Source organism: Oncorhynchus masou, unplaced genomic scaffold (assembly GCF_036934945.1).
Source record: "Oncorhynchus masou masou isolate Uvic2021 unplaced genomic scaffold, UVic_Omas_1.1 unplaced_scaffold_1200, whole genome shotgun sequence".
In the NCBI taxonomy this organism is placed as follows: Eukaryota; Metazoa; Chordata; class Actinopteri; order Salmoniformes; family Salmonidae; genus Oncorhynchus; species Oncorhynchus masou.
In genome coordinates this window covers 124,872-152,296 of record NW_027001780.1, presented here as the reverse complement: position 1 = coordinate 152,296, position 27,425 = coordinate 124,872, and the positions used below count along the sequence as shown (strand labels likewise).

General features: G+C 44.9%; 1 long non-coding RNA gene and 1 pseudogene across 3 annotated transcripts; both read right to left on the bottom strand.

The window, feature by feature from the left end:
* Positions 1–274: 274 nt before the first annotated feature.
* LOC135529669 (uncharacterized) lies at positions 275–3,696 on the bottom strand. Of its 3 annotated transcripts, none has more exons than XR_010453751.1 (3): positions 3,653–3,696; positions 3,567–3,602; positions 275–3,443 (listed from the first exon to the last, which is right to left on the bottom strand). It is a non-coding gene; the product is annotated as an uncharacterized LOC135529669 (long non-coding RNA). The 3 variants fall into 3 exon arrangements; XR_010453752.1 differs by having other exon boundaries at positions 3,567–3,605; positions 3,653–3,689; XR_010453750.1 differs by lacking the exon at positions 3,653–3,696 and having other exon boundaries at positions 3,567–3,624.
* A 314-nt stretch (positions 3,697–4,010) lies between these two features.
* LOC135529667 (ras-related protein Rab-40C-like) lies at positions 4,011–26,978 on the bottom strand (annotated as a pseudogene).
* Between the last annotated feature and the right edge of the window lie 447 nt (positions 26,979–27,425).

Genomic DNA, 27,425 nt, shown 5'->3' with positions numbered 1-27,425 from the left:
CAGGCTCCCGAGTGGTGCAGTGGTCTAAGGCACCTCATCTCAGTGCAAGAGGCTATATCACTACAGTCCCTGGTTTGAATCCAGGCTGTATCACAACCGGCTGTGATTGGGAGTCCCATAGGGCGGCGCACAATTGGCCCAGCGTCGTCTGGGTCAGGGTTTGGCCGTCATTGTAAATAAGAAATTTGTTCTTAGCTGACTTGCCTCGTTAAATAAAAAGGTTAAATCTTTGTATTTATTTTTTTAATCACAGAAGACACCATAACAATTTGACAACGTTAAGAACAGTTTTTATTGTGAAAAAAAGTCTCTGCTTTTCATACCCTAGCCTAAAACTGTACAATCAATAATTTAAAAACATGTTTCGGCTTATTTAAAAAATAATAATTAAGAACACACTCTTGCGCTCGCTCGATCACACACACTCCTTGTTTAAATTACCCAGCAGCAGCTACAACCAAAGGAAAATAGGTATGCATCCCAAATCGCACCCTATCCCCTATGTAGTGCACTACTTTTGACCAGGGCCCAATGGCATATGCACTACATAGGTAATAAAAGTGCTTTTTTTAGGACACACACATAGTGTTTACATTTTGTGTTCACCATCATTTCTCTTCCCTTAGTCCAAAATGGCCGCCTATTTCCTATCAAGAGCACTGCTCTGTTCAAAAGCAGTGCTCTATATAAGGAATAGGGTGCCATTTGGGACACACATTTTACAACCTCTACTCAGGCAACATCAGGGACACCCCCCAAACGGGGCCCTTCTCTTGACATGATCACAAAACTCCATCTCCCATCATTCTTTGCCAACTTTTTTTTTTTTTAAACAGTCCATCATAATAACAACAACATTAATCCTATCTAGAGAAATCATTTGAGATGGAAAAAAATATGATATCTCTGTTTCCAAATTACACCCTATTCCCCCATTATTAGGGCACTTATTTTAAAAAGTACTGCACTATTTTGAAGAATAGGGTGTAATTTGAGGCCTTCCTGATGTCCGACTATTATAAAAGGACAACATCAAAGGCTGGTGTCGTAATAAAACACATTACAATGTCAAAACGTTTTAAAATGAACGACAAAAAGGTTTTGTTGAAAGCTCGTCTTCTCTACATGTCGAAGGTAGTGGGGTCCATAATTATGACGTGCTGCCCAAGAACCAAAACACCTCGTTCCTCCTTTACAGTCTACAACCAACCAGATCACTATTAGGACTCTACTGGCACCCTATTCCCTAGATAGGGCACTACTTTTGACCAGGGACCATAGTGACTAGGGTGCCATTTGGAATACATCCTATGCTTCTGTCCTGGCCAAAGAACAGCATGACAACCTTTTCATATTACCAGACCGAGAGGTTTTCCCTGACCTCATGACCTGACCATGTGACCTAACCAGGAAAACCTCACAGAGGGAGGCCTGGAAAAAGGCTGTCGGGGGAGAAGCTTCTTTATAAAAAGCAGACGAGAGTTAAAGTCCTATTTTCTTCATTCATACAATACTGGACTTTTGAGGCGATGGATGCAATTGTTGCATACAAACTACATAAAACAAAGTCCTTTTCTCCATTACATTTGCTCAACTCCGGCGTCCCTCTCTCCCTCCGTTCTCTATCGCCTCCTTTTGGAACAAGGTCAAAGGTAATCGAGGAGAGGCGGCGAGAAGGGAACGTGGGTGTGAAGGGAACGTGGGTGAGAGGGGAACGTGGGTGAAAATGCTACCTGTATAGAATTAAGACTCCTCTCCACTTACGCATCATCAGGCAAATTATGTTTACAGGGTGGAATCCCCAATAAATGTGTAACGTGATTAAAAAAATAAATTAAAAAAACATTTCAAGAGTATTTCCGTGAAGGACTCAGGTAGGATCCACATGACCATCCTCCATGAAAGGTGGCTATCGAGGAGGGGAGGAGCCTCTTCCGTTCGTCTACCAACTAATTGGCTATCGAGGAGGCGAGGAGCCTCTTCCGTTCGTCTAACTAATTGGCACCACTCGACCACTTATCGGTTTCCGGATCACGCAGAAGAGAAGACGGAGAGAGGACAGACTTTTTCCCAAATGAGAAGAGGCCGTCCGTCCATACATAGAAGAGCCTGTCCTTCTATCGGTTGATACTCAGAGAGATACTACTCTCGCTGAGACCAGAGGGACAGTTCAGTAAAACACAGAACAATGAGGGAGAAAAATAGCTTTGAGGGCCAGGAGATTTCCCTGAATAGGAGGAACTCTGGGGCTCCACGCTCACGTCGCTGACTGTCTGTGTAGGAAAACAAAATGGCCGCCCTGCAGTGAGAAGAGAACACCACTCAGCCTGACAACCAGGCTTCATTGGGTGAGTCTGGGACTACGTCCTAAATGGTACACTATTCCCTACATAGTGCACTACTTTAGACCAGAGCTCTATGGGTCCTGGCACCCTATTCCCTACATAGTGCACTACTTTAGACCAGAGCTCTATGGGCCCTGGCACCCTATTCCCTACATAGTGCACTACTTTAGACCAGAGCCTGTGTTAGGAATAGGGTGACGTTCACTGGAAACTGGTGCAGAGAGCAGAGGAGGAGAGCGAGAAAGGAAGGAAAGGAGGAGAGCGAGAAAGGAAGGAGAGGAAAACTGGCAAGCAGACTGGATGACTCTGGGGAGAAGAGAAAAGGGAGAGAGAAGAGGGGAGGGTAGGGAAGGGAGAAGGAGGGAGGGAGATGGGAAGTAAAGAACAAGGAGGGAAGGAGATGGGAGGTAAAGAGGAAGGGAGTGTGAGAGAATGCAAAGTGAGGGTGATGGGAGGGAGAGAGCAGGCAAAGTGAGGGTGATGGGAGGGAGAGAGTGAGATGGGTGGGAGAGAGCAGGCAAAGTGAGGGAGATGGGAGGGAGAGAGCGAGATGGGAGGGAGAGAGCGAGATGGGAGGGAGAGAGCAGGCAAAGTGAGGGAGATGGATAGATGTAAAGTGGAAGAGGGGGAGAAGGGAGAGAGAGCAGGCAGAGTGAGGAGAGAAAGCAGGCAGAGTGAGGAGAGATGGAGAGAAGGAGAGCAGGCAGAGATCCATGAAGAGAACATCTATTATTTAACATATGAATCATGGGACAGCAGGAGACAACACAAGTGAGGGAAGAAGAGAGGAGGGGAAAACACTAGAACTCAGTAGGGTTGTGTGGATGTATTCTGGGTGTGGATGTATTCTGGGTGTAGATGTATTCTGGATGTATTCTGGGTGTAGATGTATTCTGGATGTATTCTGGGTGTAGATGTATTCTGGATGTATTCTGGGTGTAGATGTATTCTGGGTGTAGATGTATTCTGGATGTATTCTGGGTGTGGATGTATTCTGGATGTATTCTGGGTGCATTACAACTCCAGCACAACCCCTCCTATGGACGAGGGTTGACCAGAAATGTCTGGTCGGGTCTCCTCAAGTCTGTGTACACACACCTCCCTCCTCCACTAGGTTTCACTTCCCTCCTCCTCCTCCACTAGGTTTCACCTCCCTCCTCCACTAGGTTTCACCTCCCTCCTCCACTAGGTTTCACCTCCTCCTCTTCCACTAGGTTTCACCTCCCTCCTCCTCCTCCACTAGGTTTCACCTCCCTCCTCCTCCTCCACTAGGTTTCACCTCCTCCTCCTCCTCCACTAGGTTTCACCTCCTCCTCCTCCTCCACTAGGTTTCACCTCCCTCCTCCTCCTCACCTCCCTCCTCCTCCTCCACTAGGTTTCACCTCCCTCCTCCTCCACTAGGTTTCACCTCCCTCCTCCTCCACCACTAGGTTTCACCTCCCTCCTCCTCCTCCACTAGGTTTCACCTCCCTCCTCCTCCTCCACTCCTCCTTTCCCTCCTCCTCCTCCACTAGGTTTCCCTCCTCCTCCTCCACTAGGTTTCACCTCCCTCCTCCTCCTCCTCCACTAGGTTTCACCTCCCTCCTCCTCCTCCACTAGGTTTCACCTCCCTCCTCCTCCTCCACTAGGGTTTCCTCCTCCTCCTCCACTAGGTTCCCTCCTCCTCCACTAGGTTTCACCTCCCTCCTCCTCCTCCACTAGGTTTCACCTCCCTCCTCCTCCTCCACTAGGTTTCACCTCCCTCCTCCTCCTCCACTAGGTTTCACCTCCCTCCTCCTCCACTAGGTTTCACCTCCCTCCTCCTCCTCCACTAGGTTTCACCTCCCTCCTCCTCCACTAGGTTTCACCTCCCTCCTCCTCCACTAGGTTTCATCCCCCTCCTCCCCCAGGGTTTCTCCTCCCCCGGGGTAAGGGCTAGGTCTGTTTCAGGGTCTCTCCTCCCTTCAGGGTGTAGGTTAGGTCTCAGACTTGGTTCTCCCCACAGGCTCTACACATCCTCCCCTCAGTGGAAGGGACGGGGTCTGTTTCAGTGTGTTTAGGGCGTCAGTCTCCCCCCTCCCCGAGACAGGGTATATCACTAGGAGATTTTACAGTTGTTGCGTGTGCAGTTCTGTGGGGGGCTCTGGGGGGGTTTGATAGATTTCGAACGCTTCAGACTGTTTCCTTTAGACCCGCCCGCCGCGTTGGCCAGCGAATAGGACCGTCCGTGCATCATCACTGCGTTCATCCCATTGGCCATAGAGAAGGACTTGAGGTGGGACTTTATCGCCACGGGCAACGGCAGCTTGTCGATCAGGTGGACGGGCGTGCAGGAGACAATCGCTCTGCAGCACAGGTCCTGGAGAGTGAAGACTGGAGGGAGAGGGGAGGAGAGAGAGTTACTTCAACCTTGTTCTGTCCTGTTATAGCATTAGCTAGCTAGCAACCTGCTAACCGCAGATCATTAGCTTCCTGCTAACCTTGTTCTGTCCTCATTAGTTATAATTAGCATTAGATCATTAGCTAGCAAACCTGCTAACCACAAATAATTAGCAGATCATAATTAGCTAGCAACCTAACCACAGCAACCTGCTAACCACAAATAATTAGCTAGCTAGCAACCTGCTAACCACAAATAATTAGCTAGCTAGCAACCTGCTAACCACAGATCATTAGCTAGCTAGCAACCTGCTAACCACAGATCATTAGCTAGCTAGCAACCTGCTAACCACAGATCATTAGCTAGCTAGCAACCTGCTAACCACAGATCATTAGCTAGCTAGCAACCTGCTAACCGCAGATCATTAGCTAGCTAGCAACCTGCTAACTACAGATGAAGGATATCGTGTGGTAATTTTACCAGCAGTAAACATCTGGTGGTTCAGAAAGGAACAAGGGAGAGCTTCTTTAGATGCGCTTCTAAAGTGGTCCTCCGTAGCGCAGATCATTAGCTAGCTAGAGCGCTGCTAACCCAGATCCGTAGCTAGCAGCAACGCTAGATGAAGCGGCCCTCCGTAGCGCAGTCGCTAGAGCGCGGCCCTCCGTAGCGCAGTCGCTAGAGCGCGGCCCTCCGTAGCGCAGTCGCTAGAGCGCGGCCCTCCGTAGCGCAGTCGCTAGAGCGCGGCCCTCCGTAGCGCAGTCGCTAGAGCGCGGGCCCTCCGTAGCGCAGTCGCTAGAGCGTAGCACTTGCAACACCGGGATAGTGGGTTCAATTCTCGGGACCGCCCATATGTAAAATGTATGTACGCATGACTAAGTCACTGGATAAAAGCTTCTGCTAAATGGTTTCTATTATAATATTAAAGTAGGACAGCTGTTCGTAGGCTGCATCTTATTATGTTCCTTCTGGTGCTCCTAAACCCTGGATTCTGTAATTACGACCTATTTATATCATCTATACCTTGAATACCTTTATTTTGCTCCTACAATTTTTTCTAATTAGGAGCACATGTACTCCTTGTAAAAAGAAATATCGGTGTCAAGCCCCCCCACCCCCCCCTCACCCCCTGCTCCCCCCCCACCCCTCACACCCTGCTCCCTCACCCCCTGCTCCCCCCTCCTACCTCTGTTGGGCTTCCAGAACTTCTCCATGCCGTGCCTCATCAGTACGATGCGAGACAGCTCTGTGAATGACTCGATGACGTTGAAGTTGCAGAGCGGGCTGACCTCAAAGAAGGTCATGCCGTTCTTCTCCGCGTACGCCCGGGCCTGCTCCGTAGGAACCTGCCGCTTGAACGCCAGGTGGAGCCGGTTGCCTACCAGGATACGAGGGACACCCGGGGCATGCTGATGAGAGGGGGAGGGGCATTTAAGTGGTTTACAGGAAGTAGAAAACAGTAGTAAGTTATAGAAACTGTTAGAACTGTCTCTTATCTATTTATATATATCATTATTTTTTTTTACCTTTATTTAACTAGGCAAGTCAGTTAAGAAACATTCTTATTTTCAATGACGGCCTAGGAACAGTGGGTTAACTGCCTGTTCAGGGGAACAGTGGGTTAACTGGCCTGGGAACAGTGGGTTAACTGGCCTGGGAACAGTGGGTTAACTGGCATGGGAACAGTGGGTTAACTAACTGGCCTGGGAACAGTGGGTTAACTGGCCTGGGAACAGTGGGTTAACTGGCCTGGGAACAGTGGGTTAACTGGCCTGGGAACAGTGGGTTAACTGGCCTGGGAACAGTGGGTTAACTGGCCTGGGAACAGTGGGTTAACTGGCCTGGGAACAGTGGGTTAACTGCCTGTTCAGGGGAACAGTGGGTTAACTGGCCTGGGAACAGTGGGTTAACTGCCTGTTCAGGGGAACAGTGGGTTAACTGCCTGTTCAGGGGAACAGTGGGTTAACTGGCCTGGGAACAGTGGGTTAACTGGCCTGGGAACAGTGGGTTAACTGGCCTGGGAACAGTGGGTTAACTGGCCTGGGAACAGTGGGTTAACTGGCCTGGGAACAGTGGGTTAACTGGCCTGGGAACAGTGGGTTAACTGCCTGTTCAGGGGAACAGTGGGTTAACTGGCCTGGGAACAGTGGGTTAACTGCCTGGGAACAGTGGGTTAACTGGCCTAGGAACAGTGGGTTAACTGGCCTAGGAACAGTGGGTTAACTGGCCTGGGAACAGTGGGTTAACTGGCCTGGGAACAGTGGGTTACCTGGCCTGGGAACAGTGGGTTAACTGGCCTGGGAACAGTGGGTTAACTGGCCTGGGAACAGTGGGTTAACTGGCCTGGGAACAGTGGGTTAACTGGCCTGGGAACAGTGGGTTAACTAGCTGTTCAGGGGCAGAAGGACAGATTTATATCAGAGAGATCAGGGACCAGTTTCCCAAAAGCGTCAAGGACACGTTCATCGTTAGAGCCCTTCGTAGATCTCCCAGCTGTTTCACAAAAGCATCATTACTAAAGTTGGCGTTTAAAAAAAAATGCTTCTTATTTAACGATGGCCTCAGACCACTCTCGGAGCAGCCAAGTACGTGGTTAGATGCGTTTTCTACCCTACCGCATCACTTCAGACACAGAAGATCTCCGCTGTACACAACGTCAACATGTCGATCCGTCTTTCTGTGACAGAACCAACGTGACATTGACTACAAATACAAAGCTGCCCATATCCCTTTCATAACAAGGGAAGGATAAAGAGATGAAACCCCAGAGTACTGTGTTAAAAGACACATGCAGTACCACACTACCTATATATTGGAATGATACATTCAATTGAGATTTATTTAGCTATTTGTACGCTACGGTCTAATAAAAACTTTCCCTCAATATACACTGTGTACAAAACATTAAGAACACATTCCTAATAGTGAGTTACGCACCCCCTTCCTCTTTAGCCCGGTCTCCTCCCCTTCCTCTTTAACCAGGTCTCCTCCCCTTCCTCTTTAACCCGGTCTCCTCCCCTTCCTCTTTAACCCGGTCTCCTCCCCTTCCTCTTTAACCCGGTCTCCTCCCCTTCCTCTTTAACCCGGTCTCCTCCCCTTCCTCTTTAACCAGGTCTCCTCCCCTTCCTCTTTAACCAGGTCTCCTCCCCTTCCTCTTTAACCTGGTCTCCTCCCCTTCCTCTTTAACCTGGTCTCCTTCCCTTCCTCTTTAACCTGGTCTCCTCCCCTTCATCTTTAACCAGGTCTCCTCCCCTTCATCTTTAACCAGGTCTCCTCCCCTTCATCTTTAACCTGGTCTCCTCCCCTTCATCTTTAACCTGGTCTCCTCCCCTTCATCTTTAACCAGGTCTCCTCCCCTTCATCTTTAACCAGGTCTCCTCCCCTTCCTCTTTCACTTAAGGAGCGTTCCCTCTGCGTGGTGTTCAGGGAAACACGTGTTGCATCGTGGGTCGTTGTAGGACAGATACCTGGTTAAAACACTGGGAAGCCTGAGTTGCATCGCTATGGGAAACGGGCCCTGGTCTTTCTAGCGGCTTCACCTTTCATTCTACCAATCAAATTCTCTAGTCTATTTTCTCTCTCTCCTTTACTCCCCATCGTCTCTCTCCCCCCTCCATCTGTCTCTCCCGCTCTCTGAATGACAGGAGTCCAGTTGCAGGGTACTGTAGACTAGAGGTGAACCAGGAAAGACATATCTTCACACACACACACGGAGGATGTCCTCTAGGCTTCTGTATCCCAGAAGGACATGGTGTGTCTATAGCAGTACTCAGGGCCTACGGGGTCTACGGGACAGGGTCTACGGGACAGGGCATACGGGACAGGGTCTACGGGACAGGGCCTCGTCAATCTCTCGTATCCAGGGTCTCTCCTTTCCTCTCCCCTCTCTTCCTCCTCTACCCTCCCCTCCCTCTTCCTCCTCTACCCTCCCCTCCCTCCCTTCTGTATCCCAGAAGGACATGGTGTGTCTATAGCAGTGCTCTGGGCCTACGGGACAGGGTCTCTCCTTTCCTCTCCTCTCCTCTCCCCTCTCTTCCTCCTCTACCCTCCCATCCCTCTTCCTCCTCTACCCTCCCCTCCCTCCCCTCTCCTCCTCCCCATACCTCGTCAATCTCTCGTATCCAGCGGTCGATGCCTTCGAACGACCAGCGGTTTGCGATGTCATACACCAGCAGGATCCCCTGGAGAACGAACACACACACACACACACACACATTGTTCTTTATGTCCTGTTTATAGAAGAAGGAGGAGCAGACAGGACCAGCCAAACACACTCAGTAGGGGACTTGTGTCATTAGATTGTGTGTGTACTATGTCATTAGATTGTGTGTGTGTACTATGTCATTAGATTGCGTGTGTACTGGATTAGATGAGTCTATTCGTCATGTGCACAGAGTCTCGGATGTAATTGCAGGGTACAGTGAAAATCTGTAGCTCCAACACTGCAGGTCAAATAGAGAAGTACATGAAACAATAATACTAATAATATATACTATATACCGTTGAAGTCGGGAAGTTTACATACACCTTAGCCAAATACATTTAAACTCCGTTTTTCACAATTCCTGACATTTAGTCCTAGTAAAATGTCCCTGTCTGAGGTCAGTTAGGATCACCACTTTATGTTGAGAATGTGAAATGTCAGAATAATCAGAGAGAGAATGATTTATTTCAGCTTTTATTTCATCATCCCATTCCCAGTGGGTCAGAAGTTTACATACACTCAATTAGTATTTGGTAGCATTGCCTTTAAATTGTTTAACTTGGGTCAAACATTTCGGGTAGCCTTCCACAAGCTTCCCACAATAAGTTGGGTGAATTTTGGCCCATTCCTCCTGACAGAGCTGGTGTAACTGAGTCAGGTTTGTAGACCTCCTGGCTCGCACACACTTTTTCAGTTCTGCCCACAAATATTCTATAGGATTGAGGTCAGGGCTTTGTGACGGCCACTTCAATACCTTGACTTTGTTGTCCTTAAGCCATTTTGCCACAACTTTGGAAACATGCTTGGGGTCATTGTTCATTTGGAAGAGCCATTTGCGACCAAGTTTTAACTTCCTGACTGATGTCTTGAGATGTTGCTTCAATATATCCACATAATTTTCCTCCTCATGATGCCATCTATTTTGTGAAGTGCACCAGTCCCTCCTGCAGCAAAGCACCCCCACAACATGATGCTGCCACCCCCGTGCTTCACTGTTGGGATGGTGTTCTTCGGCTCGCAAGCCTCCCCCTTTTTCCTCCAAGCATAACGATGGTCATTATGACCAAACAGTTTCATCAGACCAGAGGACATTTCTCCAAAAACTACAATCTTTGCCCCCATGTGCAGTTGCAAACCATAGTCTGGCTTTTTTTAATGGCGGTTTTGGAGCAGTGGCTTTTTCCTTGCTGAGCGGCCTTTCAGGTTATGTCAATATAAGACTCGTTTCACTGTGGATATAGATACTTTTGTACCCGTTTCCTCCAGCATCTTCACAAAGTTATTTGCTGTTGTTCTGGGATTGATTTGCACTTTTCGCACCAAAGTATGTTCATCTCTAGGAGACAGAACGCATCTCCTTCCTGAGCGGTATGACGGCTGCGTGGTCCCATGGTGTTTATACTTACATACTATTGTTTGTACAGATGAATGTGGTACCTTCAGGCGTTTGGAAATTGCTCCCAAGGATGAACCAGACTTGGAGGTTTTGGCTGATTTCTTTTGATTTTCCCATGATGTCAAGCAAAGAGGCATTGAGTTTGAAGCTAGGCCTTGAAATACATCCACAGGTACACCTCCAATTGACTCGAATTATGTCAATTAGCCTATCAGAAGCTTCTAAAGCCATGACATAATTTTCTGGAATTTTTCAAGTTGTTTAAAGGCACAGTTAACTTAGTGTATGTAAACTTCTGACCCACGGGAATTGTGATACAGTGAATGATAAGTGAAATAATCTGTCTGTAAACAATTGTTGGAAAAATGACTTGTGTCATGTACAAAGTAGATGTCTTAACAGACTTGACAAAACTATAGTTTGTTAACAAGACATTGGTGGAGTGGTTGAAAAACGAGTTTTAATGACTCCAACCAAAGTGTATGTGAACTTCCAACTTCAACTGTATATATATACACACACTATGTCAGCAGAAGGTGTGTACTATGTCAGCAGAAGGTGTGTACTATGTCAGCAGAATGTGTGTACTATGTCAGCAGAATGTGTGTTCCTACCTGAGCCCCTCTGGAGTAGGACCTGAAGATGGTGCAGAACCTCCCCTGTCCTGACGTGTCCCTGAGAGAGAATGAGAGAGAGAGAGAGAATGAGAGATGAGTTAACCACAATTAAAGGGAAATTCCACCAATTTTGATCTGTGGTTAAAAAGAGAAGGTTCTAAAAACTACAAATGTATCTGTGACATCACAGGATAGGATTCAAAGTAAGAAAAAGTGATTTTCAAAACCGTTGTCTTTATTAGGTTGTGTTTACTGCAGTGTCTACTCATTGTCTTTATTAGGTTGTGTTTACTGCAGTGTCTACTCATTGTCTTTATTAGGTTGTGTTTACTGCAGTGTCTACTCACTGTCTTTATTAGGTTGTGTTTACTGCAGTGTCTACTCACTGTCTTTATTAGGTTGTGTTTACTGCAGCGTCTACTCATTGTCTTTATTAGGTTGTGTTTACTGCAGTGTCTACTCACTGTCTTTATTAGGTTGTGTTTACTGCAGTGTCTACTCACTGTCTTTATTAGGTTGTGTTTACTCATTGTCTTTATCAGGTTGTGTTTACTGCAGTGTCTACTCATTGTCTTTATTAGGTTGTGTTTACTGCAGTGTCTACTCACTGTCTTTATTAGGTTGTGTTTACTGCAGCGTCTACTCATTGTCTTTATTAGGTTGTGTTTACTGCAGTGTCTACTCACTGTCTTTATTAGGTTGTGTTTACTCATTGTCTTTATCAGGTTGTGTTTACTGCATTTACATTTACATTTTAAGTCATTTAGCAGACGCTCTTATCCAGAGCAACTTACAAGTTAAGTTTTACCTTTATTTAACTAGGCAAGTCAGTTAAGAACACATTCTTATTCTTCAATGACGGCCTAGGAACAGTGGGTAAACTGCCTGTTCAGGGGCAGAACGACAGATTTGTACCTTGTCAGCTCGGGGGTTTGAACTCACAACCTTCCGGTTACTAGTCCAACGCTCTAACCACTAGGCTACCCTGCCTGTCTTTATTAGGTTGTGTTTACTGCAGTGTCTACTCGTTGTCTTTATTAGGTTGTGTTTACTGCAGCGTCTACTCATTGTCTTTATTAGGTTGTGTTTACTGCAGTGTCTACTCGTTGTCTTTATTAGGTTGTGTTTACTGCAGTGTCTACTCACTGTCTTTATTAGGTTGTGTTTACTCATTGTCTTTATTAGGTTGTGTTTACTGCAGTGTCTACTCGTTGTCTTTATTAGGTTGTGTTTACTGCAGCGTCTACTCATTGTCTTTATTAGGTTGTGTTTACTGCAGCGTCGACTCGTTGTCTTTATTAGGTTGTGTTTACTGCAGCGTCGACTCGTTGTCCAAACGCACGGCAGCTTTTCCACTCTGTATTGATGTAGAGTTTTCACCAACGCCTCACTGTCTTTATTAAGAATGTATTTAAAATGACCATGTCTAAAGTTGTTTTACGTCTTTATTAGAAGATATAAAAACCACGTGTGTCATATGTCTCCTGGGTGGATATGAACAGATTAAGATGTCATGTTTAAAACTGCTGTCTTCCCACTATTAGGTTGTGTTTACAGAGATGTCTACTCAGTGTGATTGGGTAAGAGTTAAGGACGTTAACAGAGATGGAATCTGTCTTTATTAGGTTGAGTTAAGGACGTTAACAGAGATGTCTTTGATTGGGTTTACTGCAGAGATGGAATCTAGTTGTGATTGTCTTTATTAGGTTGTGTTTACAGAGATGGATACCATGTATTAGAGGACTTATCTAATCAGTTCATTTACTCCTCTGACTGTAATCTACTCTTTATTAGGTTGTGTTTACACACAGTGTCACACACTTTATTAGGTTGTGTTTACACTACACACATCTTTATTAGGTTGTGTTTACTGCAGTGTCTCCAGCTCAACATGTAGGATGTACCAATAACCACAACGTGTTGATTCAACATGTAGGATGTACCAACAGTGTCTGATTCAACATGTAGGATGTACCAATAACCACAACGTGTTGATTCAACATTAGGTTACCAATAACCAGTGTTCAACATGTGGATGTACCAATAACTTTACAACGTGTTTACTTGATTCAACATGTGTCTTTATTAGGTGTACTGCAATAACCACAACGTCTTTTCATTAGGTTGTGTTTACTGCAATAACTACATTGTCTTTATTCAACATGTGGATGTACCAATAACTCATTGTCTTTATTAACATGTGTTTACTGCACCACATTGTCTTTCAACATGTAGGATGTACCAATAACCACAACGTGTTGATTCAACATGTCTTTATTAGGATGTACCAATAACTGCAGTGTTGATTCAACATGTCTTTAGGTTGTGTTTAACCACAGTGTTGATTCAACATTAGGTTGTGTTTACTGCAATAACTCAACGTCTTTATTCAACATGTGTTTACTGCAATAACTCATTGTCTTTATTCAACATGTGTTTACTAGGATGTACCAATAACCACAACGTGTTGATTCAACATGTAGGATGTACCAATAACCACAACTTTCAACATGTAGGATGTACCAATTACTGCAACGTGTTGATTCAACATTAGGTTACCAATTACTGCAACGTGTTGATTCAACATGTAGGATGTACCACTAACCACTCGTGTTGATTCAACATGTAGGATGTACCAGTCTTTATTAGGTTGTGTTTATTCAACATGTTGTCCAAACCACAGCGTGTTTTCACTCTGTATTGATGTAGAGTTTTCCACAACGTGTTGATTCAACATGTCATTCCCAAACAACCTAAGAATGTATGAAACATGTGGATGTACCAATAACTAAAGTGATTCAACATGTATATAAAAACAACGTGTTGATTCAACATGATAGGATGTACCAAAACCACAACGTGTGGATTCAACATGTAGGATGTACCAATAAACACTGGTGTGATTCAACATGTAGGATGTACCAATAACCACAACAGTGGTGATTCAACATGTCAGGATGTCTGACCACAGCTCGTTTCACTGTCAGTCCCATCCAGTAGAATAGTGGTTAAGATGACGTTAACAGAGATGGAATCTGAGAAAGTGGTGATTGGGTAAGAGTTAAGGACGTTAACAGAGATGGAATCTGAGTGGTGATTGGGTAGAGTTAAGGACGTTAACAGAGATGGAATCTGAGTGGTGATTGGGTAGAGTTAAGGACGTTAACAGAGATGGAATCTGAGTGGTGATTGGGTAGTTAAGTGACGTTAACAGAGATGGATACCATGTATGAGGACTTATCTAATCAGTTCATTTACCTCCTCTGACTCTAATCTCTCTCACACACACACACATCTCAGTGCTACACACACAGACCCTGGTTCATTCCAGGCATTCACAGATGTCACCGTCGCGTTAAGGGTTCCAGCTAACAACATGAAAAGGATGTTCTCCACAACGTTGATTCAACATGTAATATGTAACAATAACAATTTCACAACGCATTCTTTTATTCAACATGTAGGATGTACCAATAACCACAAAGGTGTGATGATTCAACATGTTCCTCTGATGTACCAATAAGACCTTACAACGATTCAACATGTAGGATGTACCAATAACCAGCTAACGTGTTGATTCAACATGTTTTCAGGATGTCACCAATGTACAATCAGACAAGTATTCAACATGTAGGATGTACCAATAACCACAACGTGTTGATTCAACATGTAGGATGTACCAATAACCACAACGTGTTGATTCAACATGTAGGATGTACCACAACCACAACGTGTTGATTCAACATGTAGGATGTACCAATAACCCCATTTAAAACATGTTGTTCAATAACCATGATTCAGGTGTATGTACCAGTCTAACCATGAACGTGTTGATTCAACATGTAGGATGTACCAATAACCATGAACAGTGCTTCCCCATTCAACATGTAGGATGTTGTCCCCATAACCACAGTCTGTTGATTCAACATGTAGGATGTACCAATAACCACAACGTGTTGATTCAACATGTAGGATGTACCAATAACCACAACGTGTTGATTCAACATGTAGGATGTACACAGTCTGTATCATGAACAGTGCTTGATTCAACATGTGGATGTTGTCCAATAACCACAACGTCTGATTCAACATGTGGATGTACCAATAACCACAACAGTCTGATTCAACATGTAGGATGTACCAATAACCACAACGTGTTGATTCAACATGAGGATGTACCACAACCACAACGTGTTGATTCAACATGTAGGATGTGACCAGTCTGTAACCACAACGTGTTGATTCAACATGTGCTGTACCACTAACTCAACATGTAGGATGTACCAATAACCACAACGTGTTGATTCAACATGAGGATGTACCAATAACAGTCTGTTCATGAACATGTGGATGTCCCAATAACCAGGTGTGAACAGTTGATTCAACATGTAGGATGTACCACCAACCACAACGTAGAGGTTGATTCAACATGTTCAGGATGTAACAACTGTATCATGAACAGTGATTCAACATGTAGGATGTACCAATTGTCCCACAAGAGGTGTGAACAGTCTGTATAATGAACAGTGCTTGTCCAACATGTAGGATGTCCCCATAACCAACAGTCTGTATCATGAACAGTGCTTGTCCCCATAGAGGTGTGAACAGTGCTTGTCCCCATGTAGGATGTAACAGTCTGTATCATGAACAGTGCTTGTCCCCATAGAGGTGTGAACAGTGCTTCCCCATGTAGGATGTACCAGTCTGTATCATGAACAGTGCTTGTCCCCATGAGGTGTGAACAGTGCTTGATTCAAGATGTAGGATGTACCAATAACCACAACGTGTGATTCAACATGTAGTGATGTACCATAACCACAACAGTGCTTGTCCCCATAGAGTGTTGATTCAACATGTAGGATGTACCACTAACCACAACGTGCTTGTCCCCATATGAGTGTTCAACATGTACCAGTGCTTGTCCCCATTCAACATGTAGGATGTACCCCATAGAGGTGTGAACTGTATCATGAACGTGCTTGTCCCCATAGATTCAACATGTGGATGTACCACTAACCACAACGTGTTGATTCAACATGTAACAGTGCTTGTCCCCAATAGAGGTGTGAACAGTCTGTATCATGAACAGTGCTTGATCCAACATGTGAACAGGATGTCCCAATAACCAGTCTGTATCATGAACAGTGCTTGTCCCCATAGAGGAGTGAACAGTGCTTGTCCCCATAGAGGTGTGAACAGTGCTTGTCCCCATAGATGTCAACAGTCTGTATCATGATGTTGTCCATAGAGGTGTGAACAGTCTGTATCATGAACAGTGCTTGTCCAAGAGGTGTGAACAGTGCTTGTCCCCATAGAGGTGTGAACAGTCTGTATCATGAACAGTGCTTGATTCAACATGTACCCCATAGAGGTGTGAACAGTCTGTATCATGAACAGTGCTTGATTCAACATGTAGGATGTACCCCAATAACAGTCACAACGTGTTGATTCAACATGTGAACAGTGATGTACCAAGAGGTGTGACAGTGAAACAGTGCTTGTTCCCATGAGGATGTGAACAGTCTGTATACCATGAACAGTGCTTGTCCCATATGAGGATGTACCAGTGCTTGTCCCCATAGTGTGTGATTCAACATGTAGGATGTATCATGAACAGTGCTTGTCCCTATAGAGGTGTGAACAGTGCTTGATTCAACATGAGGATGTGAACAGTCTGTATCATGAACAGTGCTTGTCCCATCCAGAGAATAGTGTGAACAGTCTGTATCATGCCAGATGGGGGTCCCCAGAGAGAGTGTGAACAGTGCTTGTCCCCATAGAGAGTGAACAGTCTGTATCATGAACAGTGCTTGTCCCCATAGAGGTGTGAGTCTGTATCATGAACAGTGCTTGTCCCCAGAGAGGTGTGAGAGTCTGTATCATGAACAGTGCTTGTCCCCATAGAGGTGTGAACAGTCTGTAATACATGAACAGTGCTTGTCCCCAAAGAAGGTGAACAGTGTATTAGACATGTAAAAAGCATTATCAGTTCACCTGTCCTTATAGCTCTGAGGTGTGACCAGTCTGTATCATGAACAGTGCTTGTCCCCATAGAGGTGTGACAGTGTGTGTGTGTCCCCATAGTGTGAACCTCTGTATCATGTCCCCATGAGGTGTGACCAGTCTGTATCATGAACAGTGTGTGTGTGTGTGTGTGTGTGTGTCTGTGGCTTCAGAACAGTGCTTGTCCCCAAGAGGTGTGAACAGTGCAGTTCCCCATTGAGGTGTGAAATCTGTATCATGAACAGTGCTTGTCCCCAATCAAATTACTGCTTGTCCCCATTGAGGTGTGAACAGTCTGTATCATGAACAGTGCTTGTCCCCATAGACCCTGGTGTGACCAGTCTGTATCATGAACAGTGCTTGTCCCCATAGAGGTGTGACCAGTCTGTAATGAACAGTGCTTGAAAAGAAGTTTGTTCTCAGTTGACTTTCCCCAATAAAGGTAATGAATAAATATCATGAACAGTGCTTGTCCCCATAGAACCGTGATTCTTTTATTTAAAAGTGCTTGTCCACCATTGTGAAAGTCTGTATCATGAACAGTGCTTGTCCCCATAGAGGTGTGGTGCATCATCCGGTGTGACCAGTCTGTCATGAACAGTGCTTTCCAGACCTTAGAGGTGTGACAGTGTATCATGAACAGTGCTGTCCAGATCAACCGTGCCCTCGTCAGCTAACGCAGGGGTTTTTAGCTTGTCATTTTGAACATGCTTGTCCAGACAAGGCAAAACATAGAATTACAAGTGTGACCAGTCTGTATCATGAACAGTGCTTGTCCCCAAGAGGTGTGAACAGTCTGTATCATGAACAGTGCTTGTCCCCATAGAGGTGTGACCAGTCTGTATCATGAACAGTGCTTGTCCCCATAGAGGTGTGAACAGTGCTTGTCCCCATAGAGGTGTGATGAACAGTGCTTGTCCCCATAGAGGTGTGAACAGTGCTTGTCCCCATAGAGGTGTGAACAGTGCTTGTCCCCATAGAGGTGTGAACAGTGCTTGTCCCCATAGAGGTGTGAACAGTGCTTGTCCCCATAGAGGTGTGAACAGTGCTTGTCCCCATAGAGGTGTGAACAGTGCTTGTCCCCATAGAGGTGTGAACAGTGCTTGTCCCCATAGAGGTGTGAACAGTGCTTGTCCCCATAGAGGTGTGAACAGTGCTTGTCCCCATAGAGGTGTGAACAGTGCTTGTCCCCATAGAGGTGTGAACAGTGCTTGTCCCCATAGAGGTGTGAACAGTGCTTGTCCCCATAGAGGTGTGAACATTAGATAGTTCCTGAAGACTGAGCATCTCCCCCTCTCCCTCTCTGTGACTAAGTGTTGTTACCACATTAGTTATTCCCTCCATCTTCTCCCTCCATATCTCTGGGGGATTTGTCTGATGGAGTTGGGAGTGTGTGAAGCAGCTCTTTTGAAGCCACAGACCAGCGGGCCCCCCCTTCTCTCTCTCTCCATCGCCCCCCAACTATCAGCGGCAGTAAGCTGTCACATCCAGCAGCACCATAACACCCAGACAGGCACCAGTCTCCTCTCCTCATGCCCAAGGAGAGCTCACCCATCAGGTACAGGTCTGTCACATCCAGCAGCACCATAACACCCAGACAGACACCAGTCTCCTCTCCTCATGCCCAAGGAGAGCTCACCCCATCGGGTACAGGTCTGTCACATCCAGCAGCACCATAACACCCAGACAGGCACCAGTCTCCTCTCCTCATGCCCTAGGAGAGCTCAACCCATCAGGTACAGGTCTGGCACAACCTCCCCTCTCCACTGAGAACCTCCAGGACTCCGACAGAGTCACACGACAGCTAGCCTGTAGACACCCCGAGCTCTGAACGATAATGACTGGGGATTCCCGGCAACAATGTTACTGTATTGAAGAAAGAGAAACCACACAACCTTTGAAATGACTTAACAAGGACAACGTGGGCAGTTCAAACAACACCCTGATGAACTGGTGTGGAAGCTATGTTTCCAAGCGTGATGGTAGCTAATGGGCGTCTCCCGACTCAACACACACCCTGATGAACTGGTGTGGAAGCTATGTTTCCAAGCGTGATGGTAGCTAATGGGCGTCTCCCGACTCAACACACACCTTGATGAACTGGTGTGGAAGCTATGTTTCCAAGCGTGATGGTCGCTAATGGGCGTCTCCCGACTCAACACACACCCTGATGAACTGGTGTGGAAGCTATGTTTCCAAGCGTGATGGTCGCTAATGGGCGTCTCCCCGACTCAACACACACCCTGACAAACCGGAATAGAAGGCATCTGGTGATCCTCGGGCTAAGGTCACGGTGACTGTGTAGCTACACTCTCAGGGGACCTGCTGGGTGTGTGGAGTGTGTGTGTGTGTGGAGTGTGTGTGTACTCTATAATACAAGGCTTGTTGTGGGACTGTGAAGTCATTCAAACCAGGGGTGGGAGTAAAGCTTCTCTGATGTTAAAACTGTATTATTTTAAAAATGATATAGTATATGATATATATGATATAGTAAGGTGCAGTAAATGTGTTGTTGTACAGGGTCAGTCATAGTAGTATGATAGTGTTGTTGTACAGGGTCAGTCATAGTAGTATGATAGGTGTTGTTGTACAGGGTCAGTCATAGTAGTATGATAGGTGTTGTTTTACAGGGTCAGTCATAGTGGTATGATAGGTGTTGTTGTACAGGGTCAGTCATAGTAGTATGATAGGTGTTGTTGTACAGGGTCATAGTGTATGAAAAGGGTCAGTCATAGTAGTATGATAGGTGTTGTTTTACAGGGTCATAGTAGTATGATAGGTGTTGTTTTACAGGGTCAGTCATAGTAGTATGATAGGTGTTGTTTTACAGGGTCATAGTAGTATGATAGGTGTTGTTGTACAGGGTCTGTCGTAGTAGTATGATAGGTGTTGTTCACAGGGTCTGATGATGATAGGTGTTGTTCTACAGGGTCATAGTAGTATGATAGGTGTTGTTTTACAGGGTCAGTCATAGTAGTATGATAGGTGTTGTTTTACAGGGTCAGTCATAGTAGTATGATAGGTGTTGTTGTACAGGGTCAGTCATAGTAGTATGATAGGTGTTGTTGTACAGGGTCAGTCATAGTAGTATGATAGGTGTTGTTGTACAGGGTCAGTCATAGTAGTATGATAGGTGTTGTTTTACAGGGTCAGTCATAGTAGTATGATAGGTGTTGTTTTACAGGGTCAGTCATAGTAGTATGATAGGTGTTGTTTTACAGGGTCAGTCATAGTGGTATGATAGGTGTTGTTTTACAGGGTCAGTCATAGTGGTATGATAGGTGTTGTTGTACAGGGTCAGTCATAGTAGTATGATATGTGTTGTTTTACAGGGTCAGTCATAGTGGTATGATAGGTGTTGTTTTACAGGGTCATAGTAGTATGATAGGTGTTGTTTTACAAACATAGTGGTATGATAGGTGTTGTTTTAAGGGTCAGTCATAGTGGTATGATAGGTGTTGTTGTACAGGGTCAGTCATAGTAGTATGATAGGTGTTGTTCTACAGGGTCATAGTAGTATGATAGGTGTTGTTGTACAGGGTCAGTCATAGTAGTATGATAGGTGTTGTTTTACAGGGTCATAGTAGTATGATAGGTGTTGTTTTACAGGGTCAGTCATAGTGGTATGATAGGTGTTGTTTTACAGGGTCAGTCATAGTGGTATGATAGGTGTTGTTGTACAGTCAGTCATAGTGTATGATAGGTGTTGTTGTACAGAGTCAGTCATAGTAGTATGATAGGTGTTGTTTTACAAGTCAGTCATAGTAGTATGATAGGTGTTGTTTACAGGGTCAGTCATAGTAGTATGATAGGTGTTGTTTACAGGGTCAGTCATAAGTATGATAGGTGTTGTTTTACAGGGTCAGTCATAGTAGTATGATAGGTGTTGTTTTACAGGGTCAGTCATAGTAGTATGATAGGTGTTGTTTAGTATGGGTGTTGTTTTACAGGGTCATAGTAGTATGATAGGTGTTGTTCTACAGGGTCATAGTAGTATGATAGGTGTTGTTTTACAGGGTCAGTCATAGTAGTATGATAGGTGTTGTTCTAAGGGTCAAGTAGTATGATATGTTGTTTTAAACATGATAGGTGTTGTTTTACAGGGTCATAGTATATGATAGGTGTTGTTCAGGGTCATCAGTAGTATGATATGTGTTGTTTTACAGTCATAGTAGTATGATAGGTGTTGTTTTACAGGGTCAGTCATAGTAGTATGATAGGTGTTGTTGTACAGGGTCAGTCATAGTAGTATGATAGGTGTTGTTGTACAGGGTCAGTCATAGTAGTATGATAGGTGTTGTTTTACAGGGTCAGTCATAGTAGTATGATAGGTGTTGTTCACAGGGTCATAGTAGTATGATAGGTGTTGTTGTACAGGGTCAGTCATAGTAGTATGATAGGTCATAGTAGTGTGATAGGTGTTGTTTACAGGGTCAGTCATAGTAGTATGATAGGTGTTGTTTTACAGGGTCAGTCATAGTAGTATGATAGGTGTTGTTTTACAGGGTCAGTCATAGTAGTATGATAGGTGTTGTTTTACAGGGTCAGTCATAGTAGTATGATAGGTGTTGTTTTACAGGGTCAGTCATAGTAGTATGATAGGTGTTGTTTTACAGGGTCAGTCATAGTAGTATGATAGGTGTTGTTTTACAGGGTCAGTCATAGTAGTATGATAGGTGTTGTTTTACAGGGTCAGTCATAGTAGTATGATAGGTGTTGTTTTACAGGGTCAGTCATAGTAGTATGATAGGTGTTGTTTTACAGGGTCAGTCATAGTAGTATGATAGGTGTTGTTGTACAGGGTCAGTCATAGTATGGTAGTATGATAGGTGTTGTTGTACAGGGTCAGTCATAGTAGTATGATAGGTGTTGTTGTACAGGGTCAGTCATAGTAGTATGATAGGTGTTGTTTTACAGGGTCAGTCATAATAGTATGATAGGTGTTGTTCTACAGGGTCAGTCATAGTAGTATGATAGGTGTTGTTTTACAGGGTCAGTCATAGTAGTATGATAGGTGTTGTTTTACAGGGTCAGTCATAGTAGTATGATAGGTGTTGTTTTACAGGGTCATAGTAGTATGATAGTTGTTGTACAGGGTCATGGTAGTATGATAGGTGTTGTTTTACAGGGTCAGTCATAGTAGTATGATAGGTGTTGTTTTACAGGGTCAGTCATAGTAGTATGATAGGTGTTGTTCTACAGGGTCAGTCATAGTAGTATGATAGGTGTTGTTTTACAGGGTCAGTAGTATGATAGGTGTTGTTGTACAGGGTCAGTCATAGTAGTATGATAGGTGTTGTTCTACAGGGTCAGTCATAGTAGTATGATAGGTGTTGTTCTAGGGTCAGTCATAGTAGTATGATAGGTGTTGTTTTACAGGGTCAGTCATAGTGGTATGATAGGTGTTGTTTTACAGGGTCAGTCATAGTAGTATGATAGGTGCTGTTTTACAGGGTCAGTCATAGTAGTATGATAGGTGACAGGGTCATAGTAGTATGTTACTCCTGGAGGAAACTAGGGTTAGTGCCTTCCTCAAGGCACTTGGGAGATTTTCACCTTGTCGACTGGGCAGCGACCTTTCTGCTGTAGCTGATACATTATTAGTTAGTGAGACAGTGACTGGACCTTCTGCTGTAGCTGATACATTATTAGTTAGTGAGACAGTGACTGGACCTTCTCTCCTGTAGCTGACTGGACCTTCTGCTGTATGATATTATTAGTTGGTGAGACAGTGACTGGACCTTCTCCTGTAGCTGATACATTATTAGTTAGTGAGACAGTGACTGGACCTTCTCCCGTAGCTGATACATTATTAGTTAGTGAGACAGTGACTGGACCTTCTCCCGTAGCTGATACATTATTAGTTAGTGAGACAGTGACTGGACCTTCTGCTGTAGCATTATTAGTTAGTGAGACAGTGACTGGACCCTCTGTAGCTGATACATTATTAGTTAGTGAGACAGTGACTGGACCTTCTGCTGTAGCATTATTAGTTAGTGAGACAGTGACTGGACCTTCTGCTGTAGCATTATTAGTTAGTGAGACAGTGACTGGACCTTCTGCTGTAGCTGATACATTATCAGTTAGTGAGACAGTGACTGGACCTTCTCCTGTAGCTGATACATTATTAGTTAGTGAGACAGTGACTGGACCTTCTCCCATAGCTGATACATTATTAGTTGGTGAGACAGTGACTGGACCATCTCCTGTAGCTGATACATTATTAGTTAGTGAGACAGTGACTGGACCTTCTCCCATAGCTGATACATTATTAGTTGGTGAGACAGTGACTGGACCTTCTGCTGTAGCTGATACATTATTAGTTAGTGAGACAGTGACTGGACCATCTCCCGTAGCTGATACATTATTAGTTGGTGAGACAGTGACTGGACCTTTGTTTGGGTCTAGCTTGATTATAAAAACGGGAGTGAGACAGTGACTGGACCTTTGTTTGGGTCTAGCTTGATTATAAAACGGGAGTGAGACAGTGACTGGACCTTTGTTTGGGTCTAGCTTGATTATAAAAACGGGAGTGAGACAGTGACTGGACCTTTGTTTGGGTCTAGCTTGATTATAAAAACGGGAGTGAGACAGTGACTGGACCTTTGTTTGGGTCTAGCTTGATTATAAAAACGGGAGTGAGACAGTGACTGGACCTTTGTTTGGGTCTAGCTTGATTATAAAAACGGGAGTGAGACAGTGACTGGACCTTTGTTTGGGTCTAGCTTGATTATAAAAAGGGAGTGAGACAGTGACTGGACCTTTGTTTGGGTCTAGCTAGATTATAAAAACGTTAGTGAGACAGTGACTGGACCTTTGTTTGGGTCTAGCTTGATTATAAAAACGGGAGTGAGACAATATGAATGTGTCTGCATTGTTCAGACGTTTCTACAGGAGCGGAAAAGATTATTCACTGACCACACACAGCGGACTGGTATGTGTCTGTTTTTAGGTGGTCTGTGTGTGTAGGTGGTCTGTGTGTGTAGATGGTGTGTGTGTGTGTGTGTAGCTGTGTGTGTGTGTGTGTGTAGCTGTGTGTGTGTGTGTGTGTGTGTAGATGGTGTGTGTGTGTGTGTGTAGATGGTGTAGCTGTGTGTGTGTAGATGGTGTAGCTGTGTGTGTGTAGATGGTGTAGCTGTGTGTGTGTAGATGGTGTAGCTGTGTGTGTGTAGATGGTGTAGCTGTGTGTGTGTAGATGGTGTAGCTGTGTGTGTGTGTGTGTGTGTGTAGATGGTGTAGCTGTGTGTGTGTAGATGGTGTAGCTGTGTGTGTGTGTGTGTGTGTGTGGTGTGTGTGTGTGTGTGTGTGTGTGTGTGTGTGTGTGTGTAGATGGTGTGTGTGTGTAGATGGTGTAGCTGTGTGTGTGTGTGTGTGTGTGTGTGTGTAGATGGTGTAGATGGTGTAGCTGTGTGTGTGTGTGTGTGTGTGTGTGTGTGTGTGTGTGTGTGTGTGTGTGTGTGTGTGTGTGTGTGTGTGTGTGTAGATGGTGTGTGTGTGTGTGTGTAGATGGTGTAGCTGTGTGTGTGTAGATGGTGTAGCTGTGTGTGTGTAGATGGTGTAGCTGTGTGTGTGTAGATGGTGTAGCTGTGTGTGTGTAGATGGTGTAGCTGTGTGTGTGTAGATGGTGTAGCTGTGTGTGTGTGGTGTAGATGGTGTAGCTGTGTGTGTGTAGATGGTGTAGCTGTGTGTGTGTAGATGGTGTAGCTGTGTGTGTGTGTGTGTGTGTGTAGATGGTGTAGCTGTGTGTGTGTAGATGGTGTAGCTGTGTGTGTGTGTGTGTGTGTGTGTGTGTGTGTGTGTGTGTGTAGATGGTGTGTGTGTGTGTAGATGGTGTAGCTGTGTGTGTGTGTGTGTGTGTGTGTGTGTAGATGGTGTAGATGGTGTAGCTGTGTGTGTGTGTGTGTGTGTGTGTGTGTGTGTGTGTGTGTGTGTGTAGATGGTGTAGCTGTGTGTGTGTGTGTGTGTGTGTAGATGGTGTAGCTGTGTGTGTGTGTGTGTGTGTGTAGATGGTGTAGCTGTGTGTGTGTGTGTGTGTGTGTGTGTGTGTAGATGGTGTAGCTGTGTGTGTGTGTGTGTGTGTGTGTGTGTGTGTGTGTGTGTGTGTATACATGTGTTACACGTTCGTGCTGTGTATTTGTATTTATTAGAGATCCCCTTTAGCTGCTGCCAAGACTTAGTGTGTGTGTGTGGTACATTTTCAAGTGAGTCATTTAGCAGAAGCTCTTATCCAGAGCGACTTACAGTTAGTTAGTGCATTCGTCTTAAGACAGCTCGGTTGGACAACCACATAATCACAGTAAGTACATTTTCCCCCTCAATAAAGCAGTTATCAGAAAAGTCCTAAGCTGGTGACTCACCGCTGCTGTACGCGTACGGAGACTCTGCCGATCCATCCTGTAGGCTGTCTAGTATCTCCCCTTTCCCCACATCGCTGTCCCCGACCAGGAGGAACTTCAACAGGTAGTCATAACTCTTCACCGGGCTGCCCTGGGTACCCATCCTGCCTTCCTCACATCTGTACCCTCACACACTGGGGGAGGAGAGGGAGAGGATGGAGGCAGGGGGGGGATAGGGGCTGGAGAGAGGGGGAAACAGGTATAGTCTATTCCAGCAGAGAAGTTAGAGGAGTCAAGAGTCTGTGTGGTCCTCCAGTTGAGGATCGTTGATTAGCCCTACGGCCCACTGTTGTGTGTCGAGGTGGACTTGAGGCGCTGCTACAGGATAAAACACCTGACCACCATTGTAGCTTGGCAAGTCTGAATGATGCAGCAATACTGGACACAATTCATTTAACAAAAAAAAAGTCCCTCCGGGTTAAACAGGTTGCAGGAGTTGGAAGTACGGTGTGCTGCTCAAAACCAAAAACGTCCCTTGGACAGGAATTAGGCAGGGTACCAGTGGTGGTCCAAATAACGTCACTGCTGCGAGCAGAAGTCCTGATCTTCCAACCTCAACACCGTTTTACAACTGGTATTTATTTAACCACCGACTTCTCTGACTGCTAGCGCTTCAAACACCTGTCACAGTTTAAAACAACAATTACATTTAAAATACAACGCTGTTGCTTCATCAACAGACGGTTAGTAAACGAACCTTGTTGTGAGCTATCTGGCAATAACCTCTCTTTAGATGAAAACAACATATTTGTTTTGTGGACGTGACGTTAGCTAAACTGTATATTTTAAGGATGTAGCTAGTTTCCTAGTTAGCGTACAGGCTGTGTTCGGGTCCTTATTGTTAGCATAACGTTAGCTAGCTAGCGAGTAATGCCATTATGGGCTAGCTATCCCAACAAAGAAAGTGTTATCAATAACATCTAACGTTACAGCCTGCAGAACAAAAATGTTTATAACGTGTTTTCTTTTAAAACTAGATAGTTAGCAACCCTGTTATAGTAATTAAAGGGTAAATAGGCAGCTAGCCAGAATGGTAGCTGGCAAGCTAACTATGAACAACAGCTTTGCGTGGCTGGCAAGACAGGAGCTAGTTAGCTGGGTATGCTAAGCTAGCTGGTAATGCTAAAATAGCTGGTAATGCTAAACTAGCTGGTAATGCTAAACTAGCTAGATATTCGTGGTTAGTTGACAAGTATCAAATCAACGACACAGGTCAACATCCGAATTAAATAACATACCCTATATGTATCAGTTTGCCAGGGCTCTCATTCATAAAGGTAATAATTGTACGAGTAATCTCCTAACCTGTCGAAAACTGGACTATCCTCTTCCTAAGTGGTTTACGATGCTGGTACCGATTGCTTGCTAACTTCACCCGAGACTGGCTGCTCTGAAATCGGGCCCCTCTCTCTTGTCCGGACAACAAAGATCCGTAACTTCCCGACCTTTTCCTTGCCTTGGTCTTATCCAGAACTTGCAGTTTGCCGTATTATCTCGTGGGTCCAAAGCACAAGTTGAGATGTAAGGTTTTAGTCCAAATCCGCGGTAAAATCGTTTGAAAATCTCAGTTTGTAAAATCATACATGTGTTTTTTTTCCTCCACGCTCAATCACATTCGCGATAACACACTGTAGCTGACAGATAGGCACTGCACAGTCGGGTGCTCGAGGTTCCCGCTCCGCCCTTACCAGCCTCTGATTGGATACACATACGTACAGAATGATACGATTGGCTATCAGAAAAATCAATCAGAAAATCTGTCAACAACACATTGAGAGTGTGGAAGTGACTGAGATTAAGGGGCAGATTCGACTATGTTGATCGTACTGGTCGACTGGGTACTGGCCTGTGACCGGTGACGTAAACGGGCAAAAGGCAGGTGAAGGAGGAACGGTAATCTTGCGCTGCTCGGTTCGTGTTGTCAACAAGGCAGCATGGTGCATCGTCCAGAAGCATACATCTCTTTCCAATAAAAAAATATGTTTGCATTTTTCAAATTAGTTTTCATTTGGAAGGCATATACAGCGTTTATATAAAAATAAATCACTTTTTCATGTCATAACACGTGAAAAGGTAATACACATTACTCCACGAGTTTAATTATGTCA